We start from the raw sequence: 7,146 nt of genomic DNA, 5'->3' as shown, positions 1-7,146 counted from the left end.
ATATTCCAAAATATATGGAAATGCAATTGTTTGGTCATTTTCAATCACACAGATTTTATGCTTTATCCCTGTAACCAGACCCAGCACACAGTGACAAGATTTCCTGCTTTATGAAACCACCATTGCCCTTTCTCCCTTGCAAACACTTTCAGACAAAATACAATCATATTCCAACACAATCAGGGTTGTCGTGTTTAAAACAGGAAGAAAAAAAAAACGAAGAGAAAGATAATTAATCAGAATTGAACACAAAATAGAGTTTGTCAAAAATAAAAAAAACTTCTCTAGAAAATAAGAAGCTTCTTAAAAAAATAAATTTCATCATCATGTTGAGAAGTCACAAGATTAAAAGAAAATAAATTAACTTTTGTATGGTATGATCGTTTTATTAATTACAAATCAGACAATTAATAGTAAGATTTTTCTACGAACTACCTTTGTGATCAGACGATTCTAGAGATGGATAAGACGGTCAACTAAAATAAAGATTAACCTAATATTAAATAATACTTAAAATAAATTATGATTATCACAAATTGAACTATAATTAGACCGTTGTTAATCAAATGCTTATTTCGGAATCTTTAACTATAGATTTAAGGTAACGAAGTGTGAAATTGAATTTACTATGATATTTAATACCTAAATTGTCAAATGTTGAATTTACTTTGACATCAGAACATTTTCTATAGGTGTATCGTATGATTCTCTAATTAATCACAAATCAAACGATTAACTGTTAGTCAGATTTTTTCACGAACTATCTTCCCGTGATCGAACGGTTCTAAAGACAAGTCAGATAGTCAACCGAAATGAAGATTAACTTTAATACTGATTAAATTAAGATAAATTATGATTACCACCAATTAAAGTATAATTAGACCAAAAGGTCACGAGGCTTTCCAGGCTACCGAAAAACAAATGCATTTGGTGATATGAGTAGCCAAATCAATCCCTTTAAGCTATCCTTCAACTGTGTAGTTTCATACTTATACAGTCTCTAAATCCCTCTCATTCCGGTGTATGTTTGATTCATCCATGTGTCCGGAAGCCTGCCAGGAGCCGCTCTTTGTCTGTGCCCTTTGTACATCGTGTCTCTTGCACCGACAATCACTCTCCGCCCTCGTCAGTGTCTGGGTGACACAGTTTGAACTCTTTGAACTGTTATGTAAATATTAGACGTGGAGATGGACTCAACATCCAAAATAATTCTCATTAAAATATTTATTTCATAAAACATTTTTTCTACTTAACACAACCGTACGGTATTACAAAATATAACATGATTGAAAGAAAACAAAATTCATAATTGTTATTAGCATACATGGAAACAGGTACACCTGAGTTCGAGCCAGTAAGCTTTCCCTTCTTAAAACAGTACTCACTGTTTTTCAATTGAAGGTTGCAAACAAACGTTATCGTTGTTCTTCTTTTAACCATCGATTCCTTCATATAGCAGTGTTTGCTAACATGCATTCACCTCTCATTAATAACATCTAATTATATGATAGTTTTAGATAATCTCACCTCCCATTATTCTTAAACAAAAAAATTATAGTACTTGCATTATATTTGTACGAACCATGGTATGAAATTATAAAATTAAATTAAACCGTCACTCGCTAACATTTATTAAGCAATTTGGAATACTATGATATTTTAATTAAATATGAATTTTTGAAAACGTGGGTCATAGAAAGTGAAGTGTTTGAAAAAAAGAAAAAGAAAAAAAATTGAATATGGGTGGGCACATATTACAGAAGGCAATGGTATTGTGTGTCCCCATTTGATTAGTACCCAACAACTTCCTGTAGGAAATGCACCCCATTCATTAATTACCCTTCCATTATATATCTCAAATTATTGCCTTCACCATGCCCAACTTGCCTTATTTGTAGAAAAGCCTCTAATTTTATACCATTTGGCTACAATAGAAAGGGCAAGCAAAATACAGAAAATATCTTTGAAGCAAGGTCATTTTGTAATAATTACATCTTACCAATTGCAATTATGATATATTCATGCAAGCACATAGCTTGTAGGATCATTTTTTAAACTTTGGAATAGAGGGTAGGAATAAAATTATTCCATTGAAATTATTGTTTGAAACGAAGAAGGGTATTTAATCCATTGAATTGACTAGTTATGTTGGTGGTGGATGAGACAAGGGCTTTGAATGTGCCCTATTTGAAGAGGTGGAAAAGATGTATATTTTGGACCACATTGAAACACAGAAGAAGAAGAAGAAGAAGAAAAAAAGAGACTTTTTTCCTGTTAATATTACAGGTTTTGAAGCAAAAGAAGCAGCTGAAAAATTAAAGAATGGCGTTGGGGAACTATGATCTATCAACACTCTTGCATTAATTTCATACTTCCATTTTTGTGATTACCCATTAATTAATTTCAACTAATGCTATGTCCCATTTATTTCTCAAACAAATCAAGTTCCCAGGTGTCAGCTGCTGCACTAATTTATCTAATAGTGTTTTCAAAAATTAAATATTTATATTCATATATTTTTATTTTTAAATTTAAAAATGGATATATTTTTTTTTCTTAATTTAATGACATTAATTAATTTAAAAAATGTGTGAATTTAATTATTTTAATTAATCTTTGTTAAGAAATTAAATACAGATTTAATCTAAATTTAAAATTAAACGATAGTAATATTTTTGCAAAGTGGAAACGAGGCCACATGAGAATCTCTAGATTCATACAATTATCATCGTCTGACACTGAAAAACAATAGAAATTTCCAAGGAAATCTAGAGTTATCACATATCACTGTTGTCTGATTGTCCTATTGTGATATGAGGTCCCAAATCGGATTCGTCCGTTGGGGTACAAGGGTTGTCCTATGGGAATAAGATAGCATACCCTTAAGAGACAAATTTTTTAGAGAGAGATGGCTTCAGGCCCTCTATCTAGCCTCTCCCATCCCATTGCCATCAAATCATCTCAACCACTTTTAGGGACTCACAATGCTACAAAATACACACTCTCACATCTATTATTATTATTATTATTATTTATCACAAATTTTCATTTATATTTGAATAATGATTCACCAATACATTTTTACATTTATTTGATATACTATATAATGATAAAATAGTTATAAAAAAAATAATTTTTTGTATTTAAAATAAAATATTAGAAAGTAAAAAAAAAATCATATAATTTCTTTTAGAATGTGGCATGTGCTTCCGTAAATGAATTGGGATTTTACTTTCAATATTTTCAATTACCTTTCTGTCTTTTCTATGTCCTTTAAGGTGAATACATGTTAAAGACACTCATTGAAGTTAATATTAAGTTACCAATCGGTTACAATTGTCAAGTCTTGAATGTTCAATAAATACAATCATCTACTTTCTTACATTGCTTCTATATTTATAGTTTTCGTATTGGGCCTTTGTATAAGGTGAGTTCAATCGAGGTCCGATGTTGCTTAAGCATGTTTTTACTTTCTTAAATTGAGTAAGATGTCTTGATCGAACGATTAAGAGGGTTGAACGAATAATGTCACTGATTAATTTGTTCGGCACAGGAGTTGTGGTTTTCCTGAGTTATCTTTCCATATCATATAAACTAATCATTAGTCTATATGATACCGTATGTGTTTAGTGTTTAAGAATAATGTAACTGTTTCACATTGTTAAACCCATGCCTATAAATTTTATTTGCTAGAAACTTGATAATTTTTAATGATTGGTAATGGTAGTGGATTCATTGAAATTGCAACTAAAAGGCATAGTTAAAATTCATTGTATTTTATACATATAAGTACTATGCTATAATTAAGGTTAGTTATACTTTAACTAATATAGAAAGTGAAGTATCACACCAACTTTTGATAGTTTTATGACAATTCTCCTTTTAACCGATATATGTTACATAGATTTTTTATGTTGTTGGTTCTACAATTCATGTACAAAAGTTCAAAATAGTATCTCATTAAAATATCTTATTTCGTTGTCCTGTTGTTGTATTTGTTATACTTTATTTCCAATGCTGCTCTCTAGTACTTGATTAGGTCAAGGATATTGGGTTGATGAAAATTTTACACATTAAAAAATCTTATATCAATTAGAATAAATAATAAAATGAGTATGAATTATATAATAAACTTAATGTTCAAATATTTTGAAAAAAAATTAAGTTTGTATTATTTAGTTTTTTCTTACATTTTTATAGTAAAGTTTTGAAGTTAGATTTAAATTTACGTATTTTTGTATTTGATGTTAAAAGACATAAACGAGTCATTTATTTATTGTAAAAAGAATTATATAATGTCTTTTTTTTTGTTATCATTTGACTACTGTTGTGATTTTATTTTTTTAGTTTTGGAATTTTCATCTTATTTTTTTTTTGTTGATTTTTTTTATCTTATTTATCTCTTAGTAAGGTAATTATGGAAACTAAAAGACAATTGATTTTCTTCATTTTTTTTTTCATCAAAACATTATATAAGATTGATGCTTCATTATTATAATTAAAGTCAAGTAAGCATAAAAAATTAGCCAGTGTAAAAGGGGATTATTTTTTATTTATTTTTTTTCATTTGGGTTTTGAATCAAACTCTTTCATCAGATTTTGTGCTGAGATACGATTTATCAGCCACCTTTTAACTATTATATATGTTTATGGTAATTTCAGACACTGTTTTTCTCTGATGCATCTAATAATGATTTATGGTTGTTTTGTTGGTAATTGAAGCAAACCTTTGACTTAGTCGTTTGAAGCACTTGCACCGATATGCAAAGGCATGTGACAATGGAATCCAAATGACTCATTGCTTAACAAGTCTTTTCCTCGGAAAACAAATTAAACAGTGGTCTCAAAATCTAAATCAGCACATGCTTTAGAATTTAATTTATGTTAAACAATGATTAGATGAGTTATTGAATGTGTTTTCACTAGCTAGCTTTAGGGTGATAGATTTGATGGCAAAGATTAGAGAATTTCCGTGTATTAATCACGTCATCAGAAAACAAACTTGAAGCAACAATTACATAGAATCTGATAAGGTACATGGAAAAATAGAGACACCCTTTCACGTCTTATCATACAAAGAAAATTAGATCAAATGATAAGACCTATTTTTGTTTTGTTTGATGACTAATATATGTTCGAACATCATATTTAAAATAGCTTAAATACGGAATAAGAAAACATTAATTTTGAGACGTTTTATGTATTGAGAATATAAGTATGATTCTAAATCTCATATTGTATAGAAATATATTGTATAGAAATGAAATGTGAATCTAAATCTCACATTGAATATGTTAAAAGTCCCACATCGACTGACGTAAAGAAAGTGTGTTGGAAGTTTCACGTCAATTAGAGATAAGATTAATTTAGAGTATATGAGTGGATGCAAACCTCATCTTAGAAGTTGGTTTTGCGTAATTGAGTTAAATTTAAATCCATTTCTTACATGATAGAAACGAGAAAGTAAAATACTATATAAAGATAAAGATTCATTAACTTACTGTGTCTCCCAATAAATCACCACCTAACATTATTTAGAAAAAAAAACTTAGTTTTAATTCTTCTTTAATTTTAGTCAACTTTTGGATGAAAGAGCACGTGTGAACGGAAAACAGCATCATCTCGATAAAAAAAAAATGTGATTTTATAAACCCAATTAGGTCAAAATGGATCGACCATGCTGTTTGACATGTAGTGCAATTTTCCCACAGCACTTAAAAAAATGTTAGCAAAAGATATGCACATGAATGACCCGTAAAACAAAGTTCCATAATGCAAGAATTAATTGGATGATTAATTATTCTTAGATACGCTTAAAAAAAGGCAGAAAGAAGAGAATAAAATAGTCACGAAAAGAATATCCACCACCCACAAGCTTTTTACGTACTACACTAATTAATGCTACTAATATTCTCGATTAGTGGTTAATTAAGTAATAGTTTAATGGAAATCAATCATGGTGTACGTTAATTAAAGTAGATTTGGCATAGGGTAGCCCATAAGAAAGGAAGTGAAAGTTTTTGGTACTAGCTAGAAGCCAAGGGTGGTAAGAAAGAGAATGGGTCCTTTTTGGTTGATATCTTACAGCTATTTGATGGGGTCATGAACATACACCATTTTTGAAATGAGTTCCTTCGTTGGTGGGGAAAACAATCTTGCAATGTTCAAACATGTGTAAGAAATGGTGCAAGGCTACAACTCAATTATTGAAGAAAAAGTCACTATTTGTAATTGAGTGCACCTACCCTTCGTTTTCTTCCAATAATGCCGTGTTAGAGGTAAGAGCAGCATCACCAAAAGTTGTTTTAAACCACTTTTGGCACCTATGTTTAATGATGTGCTAAAAAAATCATAATCAAATACGGTTTCCACACATTGTAGATCTTCTTTTATGTTTTTGTATGTTTTTCTTAATTACACCTTTTTTTTATGATAATTTAAATATATTTCTCTTCTTGAATCTTTTTTAAATACAAAAATTATGATAGAAGTTTCAAATTTTAAAATGGATAATATTTCCAATGTTATAATTGATTATAATAATATGATTGTGAGAGGTTTTATATAGATTAAAGATAAAAAAAAGTTTAAAATATATAAGAGGATGTAAATCTCATCTTAAAAGTCATTTTTGTTTTAATATGGTATCAGAGTTATGAATTAGAGTTTATTCTAATAATATTTGTTGATAGCAAAGTAATGTATATAATTCGGCGTAAGCAAAATGTATTAGAGACAAGATTGGTAGCAACCACTCTTAGAAGGATTTGAATTTACCCTACCATTTAACGTGGATAAGATGCAATCCATATATATTTTGGTTATGACTACTGGGTATAGAAGTAATTGTAATGTGAATTGGGTGCAATCCATATATATTTTGGTTATGACTTCTCGGTGTAGAAGTAATTGAAATGTACATCACATCATTCTGTATATATTTTTGTTATGACTTGTAGGTGTAGAAGAAATTTATAAATGGTAGATCATGATTTCTTGGTACTAGTTTATACACTAATTCTTCGAAGGTTATTCCTATAATTAATTGGATATGAATGAGTTTGTGTTTATGGATTGTATCTATAATTATTTGGAATATGAATGAATTTGTGTCTATAACCGTGTCTAAGATTATTTGAAAGATGA

This window comes from Vigna umbellata, chromosome 4 (genome assembly GCF_029865625.1).
Source record: "Vigna umbellata cultivar VRB3 chromosome 4, Vumbellata_1.0, whole genome shotgun sequence".
NCBI lineage: Eukaryota > Viridiplantae > Streptophyta > Magnoliopsida > Fabales > Fabaceae > Vigna > Vigna umbellata.
The sequence above is the reverse complement of the archived record's forward strand: the minus strand, read 5'-3'. Positions refer to the sequence as shown.